This window comes from Bos grunniens, chromosome 3 (assembly GCF_055505025.1).
Source record: "Bos grunniens cultivar Pamir isolate PY7600 chromosome 3, Bosgru_T2T1.0, whole genome shotgun sequence".
Lineage (NCBI taxonomy): Eukaryota > Metazoa > Chordata > Mammalia > Artiodactyla > Bovidae > Bos > Bos grunniens.
The window spans coordinates 41035044-41046858 of record NC_141167.1 but is presented as its reverse complement, the minus strand read 5'-3'; the positions used below and the strand labels follow the sequence as shown (position 1 = coordinate 41046858).

Sequence of the window (11815 nt, the reverse complement as noted above, 5' to 3'; positions counted from 1 at the left end):
TAAAACCTACTTCGAGGGATTATTAGTAAAAAATTAAAATCGCTGGCACACATTAGATATCAACAAATGTGTTTATTACTATTTATACGTTTTTTAAAAAACTTCTATGACCTTTAAATACAGAATGGGTAGGATGTGAAGTAACCTGTCAATGTAGGAAGATTTATCTCTTAAGGTCCTGTTAGCCTCGTGCCTCACTAGCTCGCCTCTTGCTCAGTGGGAACAAGAGGCAAAGAACTGTGAGAAATGCACCGTAGTTCACAAAGATGTGGTGAAGTGCACTGCAAATCTGAGCGGGGTCTACCTACGGCCAAATCCTGACAATTTCACTTTCTGGCCGCAGACCTCTCATCCTGCATTGGTGTTTTAGACTACGTGGTAAAAAGGAGCGAGTGAGGGGCGGGGGCGTGAGCAAAGCAGGATGGGGGCGGGGCGGGAAGGCTGGAGGCACAGAGTCCTGCGCGGCGGCCGAGCCACCGCCTCCGCCTCCACTGCGGTCCCCGCCCCCCTTTCCGGGGCAGCTGTGCGTGACGCCACGAGGAGGCGGAACCTGCCGAGGGGTGGTAGGCGGGGCCAGTCGCGGGGCGGGGCGGGAGGCGGGTGCGTCGCCCAGCGCAGGCCGCGGCGGCCGCCGAGTAGTTAGCCGCCGTAGACTTACCCCGGCCCGCACCGAAAAGGTGATTGCCAACCCTGCGCCCACTCCTCAGCCCCCGGCGCGTAAACGCCGGGGCCCTGGGGGGTTAGCCGCTTAGGGAGCTGGCCGCCCGACCCTGACCCTCGCAGTGACCCAGAGCCCCCCGGCCCAGGCGCACACGGAAGTGGTGAGTGTCACCGAGTGGAGGTAGGGAAGCCTGCGGCGGCCGTGGGCAGCGAGACTAGGGGCTCTCAGCCGGGCACTGGTGGGAGACGCGGCTGCCCCTCTCGGGCCTCGCGCGCCGCGCACCCTGGGTCGCTCCTCGCGCTGGACCTGGGGGCCGGGCCGGGCCGAGGTTGGAGCGGGCTGGGAAGGCGGGGGATTTCCAACAGAGCAGAGCCGGCTGGCGGCGGGGAGATCGGGGGCCGGGGCCCCCCAGCCCCGAAGGGGAAAGGTAAAGGTTCTCTGCCCCCTCCCCCAGAGTGCACACCAAGTTTTCATAAACAAGCCTGGGACGCGCTGACATCCTGTTTATACCACCCGGAGATACAGGCGCGGGGTTGAGGTTTGACGTCCCTCGCTCTTGAACCGAGAACTTGACCGCCAGCCTTTTGGCAGAATTGCCGGGGAGCGGGAGGAGGATTTTTCAGGCCTCAGGACGGATGCTGAGGGTCTTAGCCTTTGACTTCTTTGCCATCTCAGCGAAGCAGAGTTTCTAGGATTTGGGGCCCTGTTTGGGGCAAAGGGGCGTCTGGGGACTCAGGAGACGCCCCCTCCCCTTTTAGGTTCTTTTGGGACTCGGGCCCCAGGCAACCGGCGAAAAGTGTGAATGACGCACCCTGGGCTGAAGGGCCAGGGAAGAGGAACAGTGAAGAGCCGTGCGGCAAATAGTGAATCCTTCTGTAAAGGGTCTGCTTAACCGAAAGTGGGGCTGGTCTCTGGCTCCTTGTCTAACTCCTCAGACTCCGTCCGCGCGCGGCCGTCAAACATCAGAAAAGAGACGTCGCTTTAGCAGGACTAGTAAACACCCCCTTGTAAGTCACTCCCCAAGGTTCCAGGGATGTGGACGCCTTGGATATGTGTTTACCGAGGAACTTCTGTAGGAGACTAGAAAAAGGGTATGATTATTACCAGGTGTTCTGCACCTTTTTTTTTTTTTTTTTGTATGGCATGTTCTTTGTGAATTCCTTTGTGTCCATGGCAAGAGGACCCCGTCCCCGTGCCACTTCGCTTAATACGTGGCTGTGAGCTGTTTTCTGTCCCTGGTTGGATACATGCTATTAACTTTTTTTTTTTAAGAGTCCAGGAGTTTTCTCTCTGTGGCAGTTTACATCTGTATAAAATTGTCATTACTTTTTTTCGGTGGATGAAAGCGTTAAAAACCTGACATAGTTAAGTGATGAGTATAATGGAGAAACAAATGTGATCGTGGAGTGTTTGGTTGTTGGCTTTTTTTTTTTTTTTTTAAGAAATTTGCGTTATGGGCATTTACAGACTGGAAAAAAATATTTAAGATCAACATTTTATATTGATTAAATCTTTGTTCCTTCCTTTCCAAAACCCCATTTTGTGTTGTTTCTGGCTTTTGCTTTGGGTGACTGTTTTTCAAGACCAGGCAGTCGTTTTTATTGAAGGATCAATGTGTTCTTCTGTACTTTGTGGTGAAGGTTAATGGAGGCTACAAGGGTACCAGACACTTTGGGTACAATAGGCATTGTAATATGGAGAAAATGTCTCCTATGTATAGATCCAGATCACATTTAAAGACGCAAGTGCATCATACCTACAAGATTATGAACAGTGTGAATAGGAATAATCACAACCTCTTAACTCTCCGTGTTGTATTAGCTAAGCACTTATACTGTATCTTAGTTTCTCTAAACACCAAAATGTATTTTTTTAGTACTAGGATTGCAGTGTGACACTTCGTATTGAATAAAGCTAGTTTAGTTTCCCCATTCCACAATATACTAATTGCTTATTATTATTGGGAAATGATGATAGAGGGTGAATAAATTATACATACATAGATAAAATAATTCAAACATTTCCCAAAATATAACTATGTTTCAATTTGTTGTAATTTAGTCAGTCTTAATATCAATTTGGCTAATGCTCTATATGTGTTTATAATTATCTCTGATCAATTGGTATCTACCCTTTGCAGGTTTAAAGTGTTCAGGGGAATTAGCTTGCAAAATGTTTTCAATTCAGGCATTTGCTAAAAAGCTGGTGAAAGTAAGGAATTTTGAGGGCAGAATTGCTTTTTGCAGGAAAAGGGACTCTTTAAATGACATGAAGAAATGCTTCTAAATGGGATAATGAAATCTGCAAGTTTAGATTCTGGGTTCACAAACACTAATGGTTTCAACTGCAGCCCAGAAATTCTAATAATGTTTTGAAGTTATCACTCAGTTTCTTCTGAATAGCTTGAAGTATATGTTTGGACAGAAACCCAGCTGAAGCAAGTGTTGAGAATGTGTAGGTTTATACCCATTTTAATAAAGGGGATTCTAAGGTATAGCTGCATTCATAAAGTTTATTAACAAAGACTGAAGTCTGTTTTTTGATTAAGTTTTTACCCTTTAAATGCACATTATTTTATATATCTTTATTATGTATATACTTATGTTCTAATGTGGTAATATGCTCTTAGAAGATATATCATCTGAGATGTGAGTGTTTATACAAGGAAATTTTTCTTGTCTGTTTTCACATTAAAAAAACTATTTTAAGTGGATAGAGAATTGATTAATTAACTGAATCTTGCTGAGCAAGCAGCGTCTGATGGTCTGTGATTTATCATGGCCCAGTGTTCTGTCGAGCCTTATCATAGAATAAAGATACCAGAAAAAACCTTGTAGATTCTTTTGGACCAGTGTCCCTCAGCTGGGTATAATTGTGCGCCTAAGGAGGTATCTGCAGTTTCTGGAGACATTGTTAGTTGTTAGAACTGTCAGGGTGTGGTGGGAGTGGGAGGAGGCAGTGTTACTCGTGTCCAGTGGGTAGAGGTCAAGGATTCTGTTCAGCATCCTACAATGCATGGTGCAGCCCCCGACAGCAAAGAATTCTTTGGCTCAAAATGTCAGTAGTGTTGGGCTTGAGAAATTGTGCTTTAGCCAAGTGGGTAACAAGATCCTGGCTTCTGTCATGGCAGGCTGCTTCACTCAGGCACCTGTTTTCTTCATCTGTAAAATATCCACTTTGGCTGTCACACAAAGCTGTTGGGAAAAATTACAAAAATAATGGATGGAAACCATGAAGTGCTGTGCAAATTATAACTATTGTGAAGAAGTGATTTTTTTTTAATTGAAATATGGTTGATTTATAGTGTACTGATCTCTGCTGTACTGCAGTGACTCAGTAATACACACATAGACTTTTTAATATTCTTTTCCATTATGGTTTATTAAATGTAGTTCCCTGTGCTATACAGTAGGACCTTGCTATTTATCTATCCTACATATAATTGTTTGCATCTGCTAATCCCAAACTTTCCCATCCTGCTCCCTCTTGGCAATCACTTATAGAGAACCCCCTTGGTTCTTTGTAAGATGTGATTTTTTAAAATAAATGAATTGTTAGATATACTGGTTGTTGAGGAGGAAAGGGGGTACAGTATGTTGAATGCCAAGATTGGATAGTTTGGTGTTATTCAATTCTTCCTTCATTTTATAAGGGTAGAGGATTTACTTAATGTAGTTTTATTATTATTAGAACATAAAATTTTTATCTCTATTATTTCTTTAAATGTAAAGATTTTCTCATTTAACACATTGTGAAAAAACAAAAACAAAAACAAAAAACACATTAGACCATAAAGCAGAAAGTATAGGAGAAAAGTCAGCCATGGCCCACTCCCTTACCCATTTAAGGACAAGTTCTTATCAGTTTTTTGTCTATTAGAGTCATTAATGCAGGAGAAGAGTTAACTATGGAAAAAGCAGCAGCTGGTGACCAGGGAAGGTGCTGTTTGCTTTTGTGCTCTTCATTTTTTTCCCTAATAATTATGTACAGTCAGTTATGTTATAGAAGACATTAGAGGAATTGGTTCTTTGTTTTTGTACTTTGTCAGCTGCCCTCCACCCGCCTTCTTGTTTGGCATGCTGTTTCCTCTCTGCTTCTTGCTCTCCACTCAGCTAGGTGTGCCACTGTTGCTTCCTGTCTCGAAAACCCTATGGTAACATAGCAGCTGCCATGTTGAAATGACCGTGTTTCAGGGCAGGAAACTACTTCCTATGAGTATTCTTTCCTCTGAAGTGCACCAGTTTTTTTTTGGCAGTTTGAGGCAACAAGAAAGCATAAAAGTTTTAAGTTCATTTCCGTGGTATATTTACTTCTGAGGTTTTATGATCTGTGGTTCTTAACAGCTATCAGTGGGCACACCATTTTTCCTTGGTGCTCTGAGTAAACTGCCGAATGCCCAGTCAAGCCCTGCTTTAGAAGCAATGAAAATTTCTTTAAGTCTGCTCTAGACAGAAGACTGAGCTGGTCTTTGTTGGGATTTTTTTAATCTGTGGTAACTGAATTTACTTATCGTTAATATTCACACAGCACTCTGTTGCATTCCTTTATTCATTTAGTAAATACTTTTTGAGCTCCTGTTGTGAGCCTCAGGGAGGGAGTAAACAGAAAAAAACAGGCAAAAATTCTACTTTTATAGAGTTTGGTGGATGATCCTTTGTATGTTCATAGAGTCTTCGTTGCAGGTTATGCACATAAAAATAAGTAAATCCTGCATTATAGAATGTTTCCTGGAAACTATCATGGTACTCCTTTAAAGTCAGAGTACCAAGTAGCTCCCCCCTTGTTCCCCACTTTTTATAGATTCATTAACTCATTCTTTGTATATACAAACATCTCTTTGGTACAAAGTTCCTGGCAGATGGATAAGACAGTTCATATGGAAACAAGCCTGCTATAAATATAACACAGTGTGGTTGATGTTATAGTAGAGGTCAGAGTTAAGAGCACTTTAGCCCCTGAAGAGAGCTGAATCCTGCTTGGAGCCCTTGTCTGATGCTTTTTTTTTTTTTTTCCCCTGGCTGCTCCGCGCAGCACGGGCATGTGAGGTCTTTAGTGACCAGGGGCTATCCCCACGCCTCCTGCAGAGGAAGCCAGAAGCCTTAACCACTGGACCACCAGGGAAGTCCCTCCAATGCTTTTTTTTTTTTTTAAGAAAATCATTTGAGTTGGGCTTGAGGAGTAAGTAGGAGTTCTTTTCCTTAGGGGTGGATGGAAATTGAGGCAGAGATAGAGCATGAGCAAAGGCACAGAGGTGGGCATGTACATGTGGGTGACCAATTTGGAGGTGGCCACAGTGACCAGAGCAGGGTACTGAGAGGCAGCAGAAAGAGGCTGGGCTTGGACGTGCAGGATGGGGCCAGGCTCTGAAGACTACTCAAGTCTCTGAGCGTTGTGAGTTCAGAGACCGTGGCCCATGTTGAATGAATGAACTGGGAAGATGGGAAGCCATTCATAGTTTTTGAGCTTCAGAATAGCATCATTAGAAAATGGAAGTACCCACAGTTCTATAAAGGATCAGCTTCATTTGACCGTTGTGCAACTGTTCATCCTCTGCATCACAGAAAATGGTACTTACTATACACTTTTATCAATTGTTCAGAAGACTGCTAGGAAATAGAAATACTTAGAGTCAGAATAGATGTCATTAAGTCCATGTGTGTTTTCCTTATAGTAGAGTAAAATTTTATTTTGCTTTGCTTTTAATTTATAAAGGATTTGTAGACAATTAACCTAACTGATTCTCAAGGCAGTAGGAGATTAAATACAACAAATGCAAGAGATGGGAATTGTTAAGAGGGTGAATACAGGAAGGTCCATTGTCTGAGGCAGGCAGTGTTAATTTTTTATATTGGAAGTGAATGAGGAGAGGTTTATGAAAAGCAGAACCTTAACTCAAAAAGTGAAGCACCCTGTGTGGGGCCATTTAGTGGAGAGGCAGAGCCATCATAAATACCATAGCATATTGAAGGTGTCATTCTCACAACACAGTACAGTAATTGGTATGGAAAATGAGCAAACCATTAAGAAGAGAAGAGTTCAAGTTGTGGAGCATAATGGAAATGAGGCCAGGTACTTCTGGTCTCTAGGAGAAAAGGGCAGCTTTAGGGGTTGAGAGATATGCAAGTGGTAGGCAGAGGTGGGGGTGGAGTAAGAAGCTGCTGTCACGATTGCAATAGGACAGCCTTGAAGAAAGAGCTTTCTTCAGTGTGAAAACCTGGTGAGGAATCTTTGCTCGGCAGGAGGAGCTTTCACTCTTCAGGGAAAGTGACTTGAGTGATCTACCTCTGCAAACCTAAGGAGGGGAGCTGTGGCTTTCTGTGGAGAAGGTGATGATAATTGCTGGAACCCACCAGTGAGGAGAGGAGAGAGACTAAATCAGGTCAACTTAGTTACACGTCTAGATAGTACACAGACAGACTTACTGTCTTGTTTTTTATGTAATCTGTGTTTTTGGAGGCTCTGGAGCTGGACTGTTTAGTTTGATCCTAGCTGTGAGAATGTGGGCAGGTTATACCTGTTTCCTTATCCATAAAAGGAAGTTGAGGTAGTACCTACCTCTAGGATTATTTGAATATTGAGTGACTGACTACACCTAAAGGTTTGGGAGTGGTGCCAGGCACATGTTATGGTGTTAAACATTTGTTGGCTCTCTCGCTTTCTTTTTTTTTTTTTCCCTTCTAATTGGTGAATATGCTTTGTGTTAAAAACGAAGAGTTCAAATTATGTCCAGAATGCTGTAAGATGGTAGGAAAGTGGACCCACTAAATAGAAAACAAAGAGTAGCTGATTCATTCAATATTAGAAAGGCTTCAGTTAGAAATGGATAAATAAAAAATGTTTAGGCACCTAAAGAAGACATTTTCTCAAATCTAGAAGAGTTCAGTATGTAGACAGCCCCAAGGTGGTAAATAAATTAAGTTTTGCCCCATTTTTAACATTTTTAAGAAAAAATGAGAAACAAAGGTGCTTTTAATTTAACTTTAAATGCCATCCAAGGTATATAATTTGGTAGGAATGTATTAGGCTTTCTGGGAAAGTCAGTATAAAAATACTGTGTTGCTCTCCCTGATTCAGTTTACTTAGCGAGTGGTGAGCTGTTGGCAGAGGGGCAGCAGCATACCTGTTTGTAAAATGGTGTCTTTAGAGTTGTGTAGAAGCTTAAAATCTTATAAATCAGGTAATGTCCTAGGGAATTTGCTGCTAAGGAATTATAAACGTTTATGAGAACTCTTAAATAATGTTGTTTCCCCTGAGTGCTGTTTTTATCAAGTTTCTTTTTCCATGTATGTGTTGCATTTTCCTAAAGCAAGACTTACCTAAAATATAAAATTGTACAAAAGTTGGCCCTTCTTCCTATCACATTGTGAATATATCTATATTTCTTTCTCAGTAATGTCTATGTTGCATTTATTCATATTCTTAAGAACAGTAGTTGTCATATGGTTGGAAAGGCACTCTTGATGATAGGCTCATTCCATGTGCTCTGAGTAACAAAGAAGTTAGCTGTCTCTTCTCCTTGTCTTCGCATTTGACAAGGAAAGTGACGGTAAAACTCCCTAGTTTTTACTGGGGAGGTGATGCGTAAGGTAGGGAAGTCCAGCTCACATGGTGAACAGGCTGACTGACCTATAGATATTAAAAACAAATAAATTTAGGTCTGTTAAATCCCAGGTACGTTGGGTAATTCAGACAAGTTGAATGTATAAAGCAGAAATAGATAAGAACACTTTGTAGTTAATGCAACTCTTGTTTTAAATGGTGTCTTAAAGGGCTTAAGGGTATTAGAACTGACAGCAGTTTATTCAGTTAAGCACAGTTTTATCTGCAGGCTTATTTGCACAGTTAATTTGCTCAGACTGTAGCAAGGCTGTAATTTATAGTGATTTTTCAATTAATAGAATTTAAAATAATCTTTTATGTTACAGTGGGAGAAAAGAGAGAAGAAAAAAAATCAAGGAGAAAACAATCTGCCAAATGTGTATTTTTCCAGCGAAAAATCTTATTGTAAAACTAGCTGAATGGACCATACAACAGGGAGGCAGATAGATGAGATTATATCATAAAGAGGTACTCGGGGTGTTTGGCCAAGTACATCTGCAAATCCACTTCAGGGCTAATTCATAAAATACAGATTTAAAAAGGAAGATGCTTTAATGCCTATATTTAATATTCTGAATGATTTTGTTCAGTTAAAGTCATCTGTAAAACTATGGGCAAGTCTGTTAATCACTGTATGTCAGTTACCTCATTGGGAAGATCATCTGATATATGATGATACCTCAAAACACCCCCCCCTTTTTTTTTTTTATATATTTAGAATGACCTTCACCTAGTTGCTCAGAAGTAGGAAGGGGAGATCAGAGGAGGCCAGACTGGCCTGAACATAAATTGTAAGCCTACCTGATGTGGGATTTGGGAAGTAATAAGCCACTTGTGATGCATAAACTGCTTGAGATAAAATTGCTCTTGGGTTTTCATGTTCATTCCATTACTTATCCATTATCTGTAGATTGTATATTATGTGAGAACATGATGGGCCTGATTCCTGCCCTCAGAAGCTGCCTGGCTAGTAAAAGACACAATACTTAAACAGTTACACAACTGCTTGTTACAAGAATGCTGAGTACCTGGGGAGATGTTTTAGTTTGGTGTAAAGCAGAGGTGGGGGGCAGTAAGAAGAGGGGGTCTTGTGATTTTTTTTTTTTTTAATTGCAATATGAAGAGTGAAAGAGCTAGCCAGGCCAAGAGGCTGTGGAGGTTTTCCAGCCAGAGGAAACTGCACAAGGGATCTGAGGTGAAACCAACACTGGAGTAGAGAGGATAGAGGGCCAACTGGCGAATTGGAGCCGCCCGCAGGGCCTTAGCCTAGCGTGGCAGGGGGAGTTGAAGGCTTTAAGACGTGGGTTACAGGGTGGGACTGGAGTCACTGTATGACACACAGGATTCCCCACCCCACCCCTGGGAGCACCTCTGCCCACTCTGCTACCAAGTGCCTTGAAAGTCTTACTTCCTCCCATATACTCATTCTTTAACCCTTTGCTATCTGACTACCATCTCCACACTCTTAAGACTTGTTTGAGGTCACCAGTGACCTTTTTGCTGTCACACTGAGTCCTTTTTAATGCACTTATCTGAGACATTTTGATGCTGCTAAACACTCCTTCCTGAAAGATGCCCCACCCCACTGCTGTCTGGCTTCTGAGACACAATACTCCTTTCCTTTCTCTCCTTGTCTTTGTTGTCTTCTCTTAGGTGTCTTCCCTTTCTCTTCTCTCTCTCCTGCCCCGTCAAAGACTTTCCTAAAGGTTCTGCGAATGGCAGATCTTATGTGTTCCTAGAACTGCAAGTGACCTGCTTTCACCTGTGTTCCAATTGTCTCTTTTATTCATATTCCTTCTTCTCCACTCCCTCTTTGCCCAAATACTGACTGAGCAGCTTTAGGCAACTGTTCAGGGCACTGGGGACAGGAATAAGAGGTAGGGTCTCGTTCTTAAGGAGCCAACATTCAAAGATCTTAAACATGGTAATTAAGAAGATAATTTCGGGTGAGGATAAAGAAACTGTATGGTATGGGTAGAGAATGCTTAGGTAGGCAGGAGAGGGGCTGCCTCTGAGGAAATGACATTTGGGCTCAGACTGCAGGAGCCAGGCCATGCTAGGACCTGGAGGAAGAATACCAGGCAGAGAACAGCAGGTGCCTAGGCCCCATGGTGGGATGAGCTTTCCATTCCATGGTTGGCTTGCTTACCTGAATGTCTTGTTGATACCTCCCGTTTAACTGCTTCAGAATTGAGAGCATCTTTTTCTGACCCAGCCAACCAGTGGGTGATTTCTCTGTTCCTCTTAGTACTGTGTCTATGCATAGCCCTGAAAATCAGTGGTTAGAAAACTTTTCCTGTAGAAAGGAAGACAGTGAATATTTTCAACTTTGAGGATCGTGCCACTCTGTGACAACTCCACAATTCGGCAGCTGTGTAACTAAAGCAGACACAGACAACATGTAAACCAACGGGTGTGCCTGTGTTCCAGGAGAACTTTATGTGTGGACGCTGACATTTGAGTGTCCACTTGTCACAAAATATTTTTTCCCCAACCATTTAAAAATGTGAAAATCGGGGACTTCTGTGGTAGTCCCGTGGTTAAGACTCTGCGCACTCCCAATGCAGAGTGTGTGAGTTCAGTTCCTGGTTGGGAAAGTTCCACATGCTGCGTGGTATGGCAAAAAAAAAAAAAAAGTAAAATTTGTACACTTCTTTGCTGTGGAAAACAGGCGGGAGGCCAGGCTTGGCATGTGGACCCAAGTGTGCTGACCCCTGCCTTGTTTCATCTTGGTTTCTCTCCCTCCAGCCCCCAGTTCAACAATTTGCCAGACCCTCTCAGTGTCCCTCCCAGTGTGTGGCTCTTCTCTGCTGTTCCCTGCCTCTGGCCTAGCTTTCCTTTCATTACCTGGGTGATCACAGTAGTCTCCAACCCAGTCTCCCTCCCTCCAGCCTTCCCCTGCCTTCTGTCTTCCCCACAGACATTGGAGAATCTTCATGCAGTTGACTCATGTCATAGAATTTCCCGGACTGCTGCCTTTATAAGCTCTATTGTCTGCGGAAAACAGTCCGAATTCCACCTTTGTGTAGTATTCAAGAGTCCCTGTCATAAGATCTCAGTTTTTCAGCTTATTGTCCCATTTCTTTCATCTACGCTGTGCCCAAATAGATGGTTCACTATTTTACATTTGTGCCTCAAACATTTCTCATACTTTTTTCTGCTTCCTCACCCTCTGTGGACTTTGCCCATGCCTTGTGCTCTCCGTCTGTCACACTTCTGTGACTATCAGGGTCCCTCCGCCTCGAGCCCCAACAGAAAGCGTGTGCTGTATACACTTAGTTCCTTGGCTGCGCGCAGTCCTTGTGTTCGGCCTTGTGCTGCAGTTCCTTTGTAGACTTTCCTCCACTGTGCAGTCCCAGGGTTGTTGAGGACAGGGACTTATTCCCTGTAATATCCCCTTTCACAGACGGTACATGGTTGTTTATTCAGTAAATGCTAAATCCTGTGTAAACGATTTGTAGAGGCTCAAAGGGGGAACATTTTTACTAGGAATGTGACCACATTAAATCCTGACTCTACGCCAGTCCAGGTTCGATGCACTATACTGGATGCTTG

At 43.1% G+C, this 11815-nt stretch overlaps 1 protein-coding gene across 7 annotated transcripts in view; it reads left to right on the top strand.

Annotated features, from left to right (window-relative positions):
* The first annotated feature begins 445 nt into the window (after positions 1-445).
* JAK1 (Janus kinase 1) overlaps positions 446-11815 on the top strand; it is a 139599-nt gene continuing 128229 nt past the window's right edge. For 5 of the 7 annotated variants that reach the window (XM_086390376.1, XM_086390380.1, XM_086390381.1 and 2 more), the window contains exon 1: positions 603-821. The gene's annotated coding sequence lies outside the window, so the exon portion shown is untranslated. Of the gene's footprint in view, positions 564-602; positions 822-1419; positions 1753-11815 lie in introns of those variants that run through there. The other 2 variants (XM_086390378.1, XM_086390383.1) reach the window with 2 other exon arrangements.